Here is a 15,648-nt window from a genome sequence, read left to right on the forward strand (position 1 = left end):
TTCCAAATAGTCCATCCGCGGCATTTCCTTCACTAATTATCGTTAATTTAATCGTTCCACACACGACACGTAGGTATACGCGTCCGCTGTAGCTCGACGCTCGTTGATATAATAATATGATATTATAATGTTATCGAATTCATCCCGAGCAATTGTACGAAAAAAACAATGCTCTGAGAATATATATAATAATATAATAATAATATTATATTAGAATATATATTATAATAGGTATTCGCAATAGGCATTAGGCATGCGACCATTGTGTTGTGCGTTTTTATTGTCCTATATAATATAATAATATCATAATATATATTATATTATATAGCTGTATAATATAATAATATGCAATGCATGTGTTATTGTTTTTGTCATCGTTATTGTTATTATTATTATTATTATTCGGAGACATTTTCGCGTAGTCTTCCTCATTATACTTATATCAGCCGAAATCCGGTTATCACTCGGAGTAATGCTACTGAAAACTAGAGCAGCCCGTCGCGTAGTAGGGAAATCTTTCATGGTCCAGTGAAGCATGGTGGAAAGATGGGCTCCTATATTATAGTAAACGATATTAAAATCAGTCGCGTGCCTGTGTTTGGCTTGTGTTTGTATACGACTCCTGACACGCGCTGTTGTACCTATACCCATCAAAAGCTCGTCAGTTTTTTTTTCCAATTTCAAAACGTCCGATTACCGCCCGTAAACACACACGTGCCCACACACTTTAACATACCATCGTTTTATTATTAAAATAATAGATACATCAGCTGTTAAATTCCGTGGAACGCACGACTCGTGGCTTGCAACAAATATCAGCTTCTGTTTGTCCGAAGATCCATCATATCGAATGGCAAAGTAGATGATAAAATCGTATGACAACCATCATGCCGTATCAGGTAAACCAAAATACAATTTTATTTATTCATGCAGTGTTTTTATTGCCACGTGGTTAGATATTATATTATACAATTAGAGGTATTGGTACTTATTTTTTTAAGAACATTATATAGGTATGCATATTTTATTTTTCTAACGATTTATATTTATTATGGTACATATTCTATGAAGTACTTAGGTACTTACCCATATTAATTTACTGTTCAAGGGGTGGAATATACACATGTGGTGTACGTGGATATTGTGTGTACAATAAGCGTAGCAATATATTATAATTGTATATATCTAACGTCATACAATATCTATTATAACGGCTATAATACATTTTAATAGTAATGTCTATGTTATATTATGTTTATCTATAAATATTATCAAACGTATTGTGTATTTAACACATATAATTTTTAGTAAGTATCTACCTAGGTACCATATTATATTATCTACAAATATTATAACTTATAAATAGATACCCGTGAAAGTAAGAATAAGCTGTATCTACTATTTAATGATAGTTTAAACGAATTAACATATGTAGGTACACATTTCACAGTATAAATAGTATGATAAACGATAAACGTAATAAAACTTAATAGCTATAAATAAAAAAATAATTTAAACATTTTATAATTATTTACTCAAATAAATCAACCTGCAGACATACAGTGACTTGGTGCCCTCAAATTGGTCATTGAAATCGTATTCACATGACCTATGATTTTATCTAAACATTCTAAACAGTAAATTTCATACTCTCGTGTATAACTACTATAAGTATTAGAGAGAACTCTCGGTATCAGCAATTAGCTTTCAAAGTGCTACCAAACATGCACCTATGTATGTAGGTATGTATATTTTGATAGGCTCATAAAATCTATAGAAAAATACACCATTCAATATTCGGGGATATGTATTAGTTCATAATATGACATGGTAACTGCTTATACCATAACATATTATAGTGAATATATTTTAGTTATAAATTCGGTAGCTACATCGACTCAGAGCCTCAGAGGATATACGAATAAACACCCATACCTACAATATTAGGTATAATTAGATATGCAGGCTTGAATATCTAAAATTTTTTTTTTCATTGGCATTTTCTGAAAATATTCAAAGAAAATTAAAAATATTAAAAATTTTCTTTTTAATGTATTTTTCATAACATAATTGTTTTTTGAGTTTGTACGATTGGTATGTTAGTTAGATATTTATTATTTAATCAGGAATTAAACGACCGTGAATATGAACTAAAATTAATAGGTACCTACTTACCTATAAATGTGAAATAAAAAATATTTATAAATTACAATTACGACTGATGGTCTTGTATCTTGTGTTGAAACTAGGTACAGTGTATTTTATAATAACTAATAACTACGAATATTCATTTTTTAAATTACACTATTATTTATAAATTACAATTACGACTGGTGGTCTTGTATCTTGTGTTGAAACTAGGTACAGTGTATTTTATAATAACTAATAACTACGAATATTCATTTTTTAAATTACACTATTATTACATTTCTCAAACATACGTACTTATCATATTTATTTTTTTTAAATATTTAACAATATATTTTTTTTTTATCGAAGTTCACAATCAGCAAGGTTAATTATCTAATTTATTTTATATTACCTATAATACCTACCTACCTAAATAGTCAACGTGGCAATCGCATTGACGTATCCATGGCACATGTGGCAATTTCTCTCCACTCAAACACACTCACTGCATACTCACTGCAACAACACATTTGTAACATTTTTGTAATTTTGGTACAAACGCTAAGTTTATCACTTGTGGTAAAAATCAGTAGAAACATATATAATACAGTGTGAAACAGGAAGACCTGACAGATGAAATAGCTTTTATTCAAATCAATATTTAAAATTTTTTATATATATATATATAATTTATTGTGACTTGCACTACACGCTTCACGTACTGAAAATAAAAAAATTTAAATTTGATTTAAATTTTTTGGGATGAATATTCAAAATAGCTATGTTGTGAATCTGATTATGAGAACAATTTTGATGGTAAAAAAATTGGTCTAAATCAAGTAGTTTATATATATAATTTTTTTAAATATAATTTTTTTTTTTTATTAAATTAATTTGGAATGTAATAACTTTTTTCAAAATATTATTTATTTTTGGGAATTTGCTAATATGAGTATATTTTTTAAAATATTTACTATTCAAATAATTTTCAGCATCGTTTTTTTCTCAAGTCTTCTTGTTATACCTTGTATATTACAATATGTACATATTATGAAAACGTACCATTAGTAAAGTATGATTAATTACTGTTTCTTATACAATATTATATTATTTTCTAAAGTTTTTTTATTTAGGTAATATCAGGAATATTACAAATTACAATGGTGCATTAGGACATTAGGTGCTACGCATTAAGTACTCGTTTTTATAAGTACAGAAGAATACATAACATTAACACTTATAGGTTATAAGGCTATAATAATATGTAAGATATAGTCATGATTTTCAACAATTTAGTACACTTATTGTATATTAACTTTTTTTAACTTCAAAGGACTAAGAGAAGTATAGTCGTAGTCGAACAATAAAAAATTGAAAAAAACAAATGCGTTTAATACAATATTCGGAGGAATTCAAAAATGTTTCCTTGGAATCAATACTTTTGGTAAACCCTCCTGCATTAGAGAAAATATTAACTAATTTTTAGTTTTTAACCTTAAAAAATGTATTTCAGTATATGTATCTATAAAAAATTGTGATAAAATAAAAATATTTATTTTAAAATTTGAATTATTTTTATCAAAAATCTGAAATAATTGGTTGAAGATCTCGGGTATCTTAACTCTTAAGTGTTTGAATCCAAATATTATAATGATTAATGACTAATTACTGACTACCTATAGCAGTTAATCTGTAGGTGAAATACCTAAATAAATAATATGATGGATAAAAATAATTTAATATTTTGACTATATTAATAGATACAAACACAATTTACGCATTATATATATTTTAAATATTTCAGTAAAAATGAGTACCTATAATTTATTGTAACAATATATTCTATGACTATTATTTGAATTAATCGGAAATTAATTATTATAAATGTTATACGTATTAATATTTGGCCGTTTAACTAAAGCAGTTAGGTCCTACATTATCCAAAACTTTAATATGAAATGCAGCTTATTTGTATGTAGGTGTTTGTTGTTATTTGCAAAAGTTATTTTCTAAAGAACACTTAATACTGAAATATAATTTCTATAACTAGGTATTTAGTTTTGTAAGTAAATATAATTATCACAATAAATAGTATTATGTAATTTTTTATATCGATTTTAGATACCTTATTATGTTTTAATAAAATTATAAAGTATGCGTATTCAAACATTTTGTATATGATAATAATAGCCTATATTATATGACTGATAGCTACAAATCAAATTAAAAAAAAATACAAAACACTAATATGAAATATAGTCTGAAATTAAAGAAAAACTTTTTTAAATAAAACAAATAAATAACAATAACTATCAATTACATGATGATGTTAGTTAAAATAATATTTTAGTTAAATTTTAATAGACCTATAATTATTTTAATAGTTACTTCCATGGATACATTGACGATTGTCAACTATATCTATTTGATTTGATACAGTGATTATATTATAAGTTGGTTTTTTATGTGAGCTTTAAATTATTTGGAGAACAATGCAGCATAGGTATTATATATTATGAGTTATAATAAAATAAAGAAAGTTTCGTTTCGACTGGTGTCACAAATACAATCGCGTGTGCGAAGTTAACAGTTTCCTTAACAGCGAACAATGAAAGAATGTTTTTCTGATTGTGTAATAGTTGATTTAGATTTTATTTTCTGTTAAAATAATTATAAAATTGCTATATAGTATATAGGTAGTAGGTACCTTTTTATATCTCTTTAAATCATTTCACTCATTTAGTTATAGATACTCTAAAATCTAAATGACTATTAAAATAACTCTTAGAAATTAACTTCATAATCACGTTATGACTTAGGTGTAAACGTTTTAATTTCTAGATTTTATTTAAGATGTATGAAAAACCTATAGGTAATTACATCTTAGTTAGCTCGACCATCTCCAGCCCATTGATATTAAACATAATATTAATACGTCATTCCTATCTTCACTAAACATATACACGTTTGAGTCAATATTCTCTACAGAGAGAGAAAAATGGTTCTAACTCGCACAGAAACTTCTGAGTATATCAGAAAATAGATGTAACAATGTTGCGGTTTGCAGTTTTTTATTAATTCTTTCATATGCTTAATATCAATGACTTGCCAAATGAAAAAGGGAATTATATTTATTTGTGCCTTATTCGCAATGGAATACACTCTTGATAAAATTAGTTTTTCACTTAACTATTAATTAATCAATGCAATAGACAATATTAATATATGCAAAGTATATGGGCGTAGATATGAGGGGATATGAGGAATGGACCTCCCCCCCCCAACACTTTTTTTAGATTCTGAGCGGAGCGTTGAATGTATTGATTTTACAATGATGGGTGTTATTTTATTTGTGTCCGTCTTCAACTTTTGTGGCAGTAAAATGCATTTATAGTAGGAAAATGAATCTAGTTGGTACTTTGGGGGGTCAAAATTGAAAAGTTCGCAGTACTTTTCAAAGATGTCGGGAAAACAAAAAAAAATTAAGTTTATTCTTTGGTGTAACTCTAAACACATAAAATGTTGTTTTAAAATCTGAAATTTTCACCGAATATTTGTATTAGCATTTTCTATTAACCATAACATTTTTAAAATATCTTGAATTATTTATAGACATATAAGAAAATTTCAATTTTTATTAGTTTTTTAAAAAATATTGTCGATAAAAGATTTTTTGCTTGGTAAAAAAGCTTAAAATGTAATATACAAGGTTCCTCATAAGTTGTTTTTTGTGGAAATTAAAAAAATAATTTGAGCCTAAATCCGTAATAATTTTTTATGAGCGTCTTAAGTAAGAATTTTAACAAAATAATATCATTGTAGTTTATACTCACAATGACATTTTTAAAATGCAATTTCTTCGGCAAAAATGAATTCTACCTATACTGTGGTACTAATTCCTAATAGGTAGTAAAATAAATTACTTTAATCACAGTAAGAATATCTTCAAATCTACTTACTAATATTATAGGTCGACCGTCTTCATTCAAAATTGTTTTTCGTCTACAATGATTTTATATCATATTGAATTCAAATTTAAAACATCCGTTAAATTGACCCCTCTAGACACTTGTGCTATACAGCAAATCGGTACACGATTGCCCACTCAATATAATATTAGTGCGGGGGCACTACTCTGCGATTTATCTTAGAAACAATGAATATATATCTCTCCCCCTCCCAATAAAAATTAATGTCTATACGCTACTGCAATAGTATAGTACAGTAGTTACTTATCTGTATATTCTTAAAAATGTGAAGCCGTAGCCTGCCGTGCAACCATATATATATATATATATTATATAGTATTTTAAATTAAAAATATAGAATAATGTGCTTCGCCTATATGTGACATGGGACGTGTTATCTATCTTGTATCTACAGGTAGATATCTAAAAAAGAAGATTATGTTGGGGCAGTAGTAAACTTTACCGATTTCTAAGATTAGTAAACTCTCCCGATGGTCAACTCTATCGGCAAAACATTATGTTTACCTGAATGATTGAAGGAATTATAGTATAAAATATACTTGTCGTTTCAATTTTTTTATATACATATAATATAGTACCTATGTACAATAATTTTAACTATATTTTCATAGTACGTGTAAGAAAAACGTATATTCGTTTAAACAATAAAATTATACCTACCTATATTTTATCAATTATCTTAACATTAATAGATTATTCTCTCAATGAATGCACATCCATACCACCGGGTCCAGCCGCTTTGCTCTAAAAAGCATGTACAAATGAAATAATATTTATTTTGCGTCACTTTTAATAAAATCATTGTTCATGGTAGGTTATAGTTGGTTAATACATTTTTAAGTTTTAAATAATAATTGTTTAATTTAGAAATTCAAACTAAAGTAGTTGACATGTTATAATTGTACAACATTCTTGAATAATACAATTATTTAAAAAAGGTATTTCGTTTTTTAATCCTAAAGTATAGTTAGGTATAAGTTGGTTATGTATAGGTTTAGGTATAAGTTTTAATATAAACTAGTTAATAGAAATTAACTACCTAACTAATAGAAATTCACTTAAAATGTACGGATTAAATGCCTAGTCAGTGATTCATAATTGGTTGAAGGCATTTGAAGACCACTCGAGTAACAACTTATAGATTGGCTCCTACAAGCCTTTTTAAATTTTAATCAAAGCGAAAATATTTGTCTTAATTATCAAACTTAGTGTAATTAATGTTATTTACCCTTCATAAAAATTGACAGTACAATTTTTTTATAACACGATTTGTTGAGATATTTTTTTATAATTTAATCATACAAACATAAAAATTATAAAGCTTTTAATACTTCAATAATTATCATATGCTTACCTACGCACAGAACCATACTTGGGCAATTTTTAACATCAATGGAACAAAAAAATTTCAGATCCTAAACAATTTAACTTTATATTCAAAGACGTTGTTTCGCTGTTTTCTGTTAATAGTTATTAAACTTGTTCTGTACAACTTACAGGGATATTTACATTTAGGTCTGTCAATATTTGTATTTTTAAATTTAATTTTCAATTGGTATTTTGCCCCTTTCCCCTTCTAACATCTGATAATAATCTTAAACTCTTTATAATTATTATAATACAGTCTGCGTCCGGATATAATATTATTTTAAATCAGTAAAAAATTTGTAATTAAGTCTGATTAGTGATGAGTGATTGAGTAATTTTTAAATTCTTATTACTATTCTTAAAACGTAGATGTAAACAAGTAGCACGACGCGCGACGGTTTTCTCCGCTGTTAGACTTGTTTGAGTACCTACCTACTATCTACAGCAAAAATAGTTAATTTTACGCATTTATAATGTATTTTGTGTACAGTATACAGTGTACAACCTGTCAGTGTATATTGACGTAAATTCGAGGAGAATGGTATAACTATTACTTTCCTTCCACCATCCTTCTATCCCTTCCACACATTAGGTAGGTATGTACCTATATATAGGACAACCGTTCGAGTTTCCGACATGACCAAACTGTCGTTCAAACATCACGCAGGAACCTAAAAATCGTTCATATATGCATTGCAATGCACATTAAAACATCGACGACATAAATTTCAAATTGACCGTGAATTTATTATTATTGTCATCGGTTCAGCGCCGAATTCGACGCCGTTATGCTGAAAAATAATTTCGAGTTAAACTGATGCCCATATAATTATTGATACAAGTTATATTTTACATAGGTATTTATGTATGTGTGTGTGAGTGTGTGTGTGAGTGTGTGTGTGAGTGTGTGTGTGTACTCTACCGTAGGTAATAATATATAAGATGATTCCCCAAACGTGATCGTCACTATTTTATTCATTATTAATAATGCATTTATTCATATACTGGTTTTTGGATTACCTCCACCTATTTGACCATGGCAATATTTTATAATACAGGTACCTTACTCAGATTTTTTACACATTTTAAGGAGAATCTAGTGGCGATACTAACAACTTTATTTAAACGAGAATTTCTCTTTTTACTGAAAATTGTAAATTTGATAATTTTTTTTTAATAATATATATTTAGAATTGCGTCAAATCAATTTTAAAAAATCACTGGCTTGAAATATTATAATAAAAATTAGTAGCCCTTATTTGTAAAAAAAAGTTATATCATCGCAGAACACTCTTCATAAGTAAGATGACATAAAAATCAAAGTGTTTGAAAATATTATGGTCCTTAAGTAAAACTATGGGTAAACCTAGTTTACGTTGTTATCCTAAAAAAACTAACCAAACTTAGTTAAAGTTAATTTCAATTTAATTAAATTACAATTATTCAAGAAAATAATAACAACTTAAGTTAAGTTTGATGTAAATCGTATATCTTTATAATTAGGTACTAATTATCTACTACTTATATTAACATATTTTGTACTGTATGAGTCAAAAATTACTTGTTAATAGGTATATATAATAGGTTTGGTATAGAATAATAAATTAATAATGAACAAGCCAGGAACTGACTTTTTTTTATATACCTACATTTTATTTTTGTATAAGTAACTGCAGTTTAGTATACTGTACACACATAAATATTAGGTCCGTCGTTCTGTCGAACTTATTACTATTAAGTAACAATATTAATTACATCTACAAGTCGCACTTCAATGACAATATGAATATCTAAATTTTCTGAAATGAACATTTTCTAATTATATTCTTACTATCCACTATATAATAGGAGAAAAAAGTGGGCAAATACCTATAGGTACTGCTCTGATATCAGTTGTAGGTGTCCTCATAATCAGTAGGTCACTGCGATGGTTTATACTTTATAGAATACAATGATAAATATTATTGTATACGAAAAATACAATAATAATTTTACTAAAATACTAAGTAAATTTAACTAAATATTTAAATTGTTTCTATCGTAATTTATTTTACCATAAGGAATACAAAAAATAACATTAATATATACCTAATATACCTATACTACTCTTATACGTTCACGTGAACACAACAATAATATGCTTAATAACATGACGTATAATGTATATTATTATATGGGCACACTCGCGCGTGTTGCAATGGCGTTGCCAAACGTTCGCCTCTTTCCACGGCTTCGTAGGAAAACCTTCGTCAACACATCATAATGTAGGTATATTATTATGCACATTATATTAACATTATGCTATGCAGCAACGCTAGTTGCACTCGGATCGCATATTCTGCTCGGTCGCGGGTTCCATTCACTGAACTTGCCCGGAACTTAGGTCCGATATTATTATTATTGCGGTACTTTTTTTTCCATCTTAATATGGATAATAAAACACTGCAAACAGTGACCCAGTAACTGTTGTTTAATTGTTGTTCATTCGGTATTCGAGAATTAATTCTGCGGTTGTCCGTAGACCGTACAAGAATATTATTATATTATAATGTGTGGCGTATAGGACCTATATGTATAGCATGTAGCGTGTACACATTATATTGTGTCCGTCTATCCTGTATGATGCTTCGTTGGTAGATATACTACGTACCTAATATATCGTATAATATTATTTTATCGGGGACTTGAGTACATTTATGCGTGTTAGAAGAAAATTGTTTTACATTTTCCCCCTTTAAATATTTGTACTCGGTGCACAATATAGGCAGGTACTCCGTAATGGCGTATAGCCTGCAGGGTGGTGTTTTGGATTTTATATTACTCCGGAGCAGCCGTATAAATTTATACAAAAAGTATATTTAAAATAATGTTTCAGAAATCTAAACAATTCTTATTATATTTATGGTTCTGTATATTTTCATATATATGAAATATTATTTTTATGAAGATTTATTACTAACACATAGAGTGTTTGCACCGTCCCAAGTGCTATTTAAGTATAAAATTAAAACACTCCCTAAGAAAAGTCTTGGATACACGTCTGACATACCGGAGGTATCGTCTAAACTTTAAATAATTTTTACTAAAAATAACTACTGATTCCAAGCACGTATCCAGGAGGGTTGAGGGGCTTTATCCCCCCTCTTTAGACGTGTTATATTTATTCATATAGTTAATACATAATATTAATTTGATGCTTATAAATATGTTGGGTATCTAATTATATTATATTTGGATATTATATGCGGCTATATGGGGGTACCTACAAAAATTATACCTATTTAAATTTTTTCTAACAAAAAGAGTGTTGCCCTACTCTCCCCATCTCACCCATTTCAGTTTTCTAAATCCGTGCTTGACTGGTTTGTAACTCAATTTTTACGAAGAAATCGTTAGAAAAATATTTTGATTTAATATGAAGTATAAAATGTATGATGTCATTTAAAAAGTAAACATTTTAATTGATAATAATAAAATATAGTTAAATTTTGAATTTTTTTCTAAAACATTGTGCTGTAATAACTTCAAATTATGTAAAACGATAACTTAATCACATAAGCTTACCGAGATAATGATCGCATTTTATTAATAATAAAATCACCCAAGACAATATTATAGTAAAAATATTCTCGTGCGGTTTTGTATTTGTGATGATTGCGAATTTGTAGGTACCTACGCCATCCCTTCATCTATCAAGAAATCGGTTCTAAGCTCTACGACAAACAGTGATTTACAATAGTTAGGTAATTGTATTTACTTACTTACGAAGTTATAAATATAATATAATATAATATACATATATTAGTATATTATTTATATTATTTTTAATTTATTATTATAAATATATAATATAATACCTACGTAGGCACCTAAATGTATTATTGCATTCGCTCCGTTTGTGGTTTTCTAGTTTTATAGGTATGTGCGTATTATATATATGATAATAATATATAGGCTATTCACGGTTCATCAAGTTCGACGTTTATCAATAAAACGCGCGTGGCAGTTACTAGTTAGGTATATAATGATGTAGGTACCTATATATAATATATATATATATGCACGCACGTGATCCGCTGTGAAATTAATGTTTTCAAGAGAGAATAATAGAATCTTCGAAATGGATAGAATTATAGAAACGATTTGTTCCTAAACACGTTTCGTCTTCCAAAAATAACAACAATATATAAATTTCTAATTTACTACAGCTACCAAAACTTACTAAGACTTAATACCAACTAAATGTTGTTACACATTAAATAAATAATTAATCCAGTTAAAAGTCTTAATATTAATAATGTTAATGTCTATATAGTATATTATGCATAATACAACAGTAGATATACTGCAACCACATATATATTATATGAATGCGTATACCTATAACAACAATATATAATATTATGAAACATAAATTAAAACGTTTGTGTCAATGCTGCACGATGACTCCAAAAATAACACTTTTGTTCAATAACTATTAAAAAAATGTATATACCTACTGTCAGAAAATTGTACTTATCTAGTTATCTATATTGTTTTTTTATATTCATTATCAATAAGTTTTTATATAATGTATTTTTTTAAAAAAAAAACCGAGTAATTTAGTAATTCTTCTACAAAAAAGCAACTTAAATTACGTTTAAATTACTTAAAAAGTAATTTCGTTACAGTAACTTGTAACTTCAGTTAAGTCACTCCCCAACATTAACAATATATTGTGTATAATTCGTATAGATATATAAAAGCACCGCTTTCGGTATTTAAATATTTTAAACATATATTTATCATATAATAATATTCATGTCTAAACAGTATAAATGTAATTTTGTATATTTTATATTGTTTCTGCTGGTAGTCTAAATTTGATACCTACAACTAAATAATGCAGTTTTGTACAGGTTTATTTCCACTACGTTGTCGCAGATGGGCACTATATATAGAGGTATCCTACATTTTTTTAATTAAAATCGATTTCAGCGTCTGGCGCGTAGTAACGCTATATATTTGAAACAACGACGAAAACGCATCTACCTATATAGTCATAGCCATTATAAACTGCAGTGTTTTATTCACGTAAGCAATCAAAATGTAAAAATATCAACAAAAACAAACGTAATAAAACTTATATCAGTGATAGTTATATGAGTAATTTGATTTACGAAGGTTGAGCCGGTTGAGGTTACATCAAAAACATGTGACAGTATAATCTCGTAATGCGATTAGATTCCTATAATTCCTGATTAACTCATTATGTGTTTTTCATCAAAAACTGCACAAGTCCAACGTATATTTTAGTCTCTGCAGTCTCGAAGATTATAAGTAATATATAACATTTGGTACCTACTTATATATTTAAATAATAATAATAATATTACAATTATTATTATTATTATAATGATAAGAACATAATGAAAAACAGATGAGTCTGTTGTTTTTATTTAATTTTTTTCTTTTTTATCGCCAACGATTTCTAAAACGCAAGCAATATGCACGAAAACAATTATTATTATACGACTAGAGGCTGAGGACTGATTAATGCCGACAATGAAATGGGCAGGAATAGCAGGAACTTCGGCTCAAAACACTCGTTAACACTTTCCCTTGCCGATGATAATGATAACGGTGTTAATTATGTATGTCAGAGGTATTTTGAAAAAAGCTTTTGTTATTCCATATTATAATATGGTATGGATCTCGCTAGTCGCTATACAAGTCGCTAGTCGAAACTCTTTTACGTTTTATTTTCGTTAATTATTCTGTGGCAATTTTATCCACAGTGTAGAACATTCGAATTAGATAACTTATTTGTATCGCAATATTACACTTACGACATATTATATTTAATAAAAAGAAACGTGATGTAAAAATTACGCATTGCAGAAGTCGTATTTAGATTTTAAGATTAAATATATGTACCTACTTAACTATAATACGATTTGACCACCTGCAATTGCACGATTCATAATATAATAAAAACTCACCGTAGGCACCTACTCCTTAAAACTAGTTCATTAAAAAATTTTATCAATGGTGATGTATATTATTTTTCAATCATGTGTTCTTCTGCACTTCTGTGTATCAATAGCATCTACGATATTTATGTACCTATTAATTATTATATTATAATATTGTATATATAGTATACATATTTTATACTTATAGATAGGTACTATTTTCATTATCATATATTTTAGCATTAAGATTTTGTAAAAAAAACAGATAGGCATGTCCTAAAAACATTATTTTTATTCGTCCGTTTGACTATACACGTCATGCAGTATTTTAAAATGTAAAATTCGAAATTATTAAACGTTTATTGTACCTATGTGTTTTTTTTTATAGCTTTTTTATAGTTATTTCATAAACTACACACATTTATTAATACTGAGTTATACATAAGCATAAAATGTTTAAAATGTTAAATTAAAACTTTCTATAGCAACATTTTATCATTTTATTATGCGCTCAGTAATTTTTTATGTATATTAATATATGTTCTTAATGATTATCATTAAAATAATAATATAGATAATATATACATATCGTACATATTATAAACATATTACATTATGTAATAGCTGATAGTTTCCACATATTAATGTAAAATATACATTAACAAATAACAATTATCTGAATAGAATGGCGTGGCACATTAATTGGATAAGTAAGACCATATCATAATATTATAATATTATCATATTATAATCTTTAGTCGTTAAGCACTTATTTGTCTTTATTGGACAAATATGTTATCAGAAATAAAATATAATATGTTATGTTGATTAATTAACTCTGAAAAAAAATTTTCGTGCAGTTTGTATAAGAATTTGTATTTTAAGATTTTTAGATTCTAAACAAAGCGAGTAATAATGTACTCGTATATACATGCGCAGATACAAGGGGTCATTGGGGGAGGGGGTGTAGCCCCCTTAGGTCTTTGGTACTCAAAAATATTTCACTTTTGCCTGTGATATTACATAATATACCTATGCAATAAAAGATAATTTTGTTATTTTTATTTTTTATAATATAATGCATGTATGATGAATATTTTATTCATTATAAAAACTTAAACCCTGCCTGCTTTCATGTACTTAAAGTTAATTTTTTCGTCTAGCCCCTCCATTTTTTCATTTCTAGATCCTCGCCTGCTCGTATAGTCGTATACTATATTAGTTATACGCCGAAAAGATTTTTTCCCATGTCTATAACGATTCTTTTTAGAGCAGAATAAATGCTCAACATAAATTGTGGTTTTTGGTAGCAAATTTGATCTATAGTTGGTACTTAAAGTTAAGTTAAGTAGGAACTTCTTAGTACTTTGTTTCAATAATTATAAAAATAACCAAAAAAATGTAATTATAAAAATATTTATACTGGTTATAACTTATATTAACCTATCATTATAAGTATAACTTATAAGTTACTTATACCACGAACCTACTCTCACCATTACTATTAAATTACACATAAATATGAGTAACATGTACTCACATAAAATAAATGCATACCAAATAAGTACTAAATTATAACTTATGAGTAGATAATTTGAATCAATTAATAATTAAATGTAAACATATACTAGGTACATATTACATATACTAGGTACATATACTAGGTACATATACTAGGTACATATACTAGGTACTAGAATAAATATTGATAGATAAATTTATTTTTGTTTACTTTTCACAAATTTACTAGTAAATAATACTTATTATTCCCAATATTGCACTATGCAATATTATGTCACATATACGTGTCAGAGAAGTTTAATATTAACCTTGTAAGTTGTAATATTGAGTACCTATTTATTGTTATACTTTTATATGTTACATCAATGTTGTGGTGACTGCATCTCTGCATGTTGCAGTATTCATTTTATTAAACTATTCGTACAAAGTATTTTTTAATTTTATAAACATTTCAAAAAAATATTTTATGATAATATATATGTATCAATACCACTATGATAATATAAAAATATGTAAAGACAATAGGTAGATATAATTAATATATTGATATACATATTAACATATCATGTTATTATAATAATATTATTGAAATTAAATGTTCAAAAGGAATTTCATTTAAACGACCTAAAAGTCTAAAAATAGTTCAAGCTCTATAAAAATATGATTTACGTTCACGTTCTATTTGA

At 27.1% G+C, this 15,648-nt stretch overlaps 1 protein-coding gene across 4 annotated transcripts in view; it reads left to right on the forward strand.

Moving 5' to 3' along the window:
* The first annotated feature begins 602 nt into the window (after positions 1-602).
* The window catches only part of LOC132936311 (protein artichoke), a 40,422-nt gene continuing 25,376 nt past the window's right edge, over positions 603-15,648 (forward strand). For 3 of the 4 annotated variants that reach the window (XM_061003009.1, XM_061003011.1, XM_061003012.1), the window contains exon 1: positions 603-899. The gene's annotated coding sequence lies outside the window, so the exon portion shown is untranslated. Of the gene's footprint in view, positions 900-9,623; positions 9,752-15,648 lie in introns of those variants that run through there. The other variant, XM_061003010.1, reaches the window with a different exon arrangement.

This window comes from Metopolophium dirhodum, chromosome 1 (genome assembly GCF_019925205.1).
Source record: "Metopolophium dirhodum isolate CAU chromosome 1, ASM1992520v1, whole genome shotgun sequence".
In the NCBI taxonomy this organism is placed as follows: Eukaryota; Metazoa; Arthropoda; class Insecta; order Hemiptera; family Aphididae; genus Metopolophium; species Metopolophium dirhodum.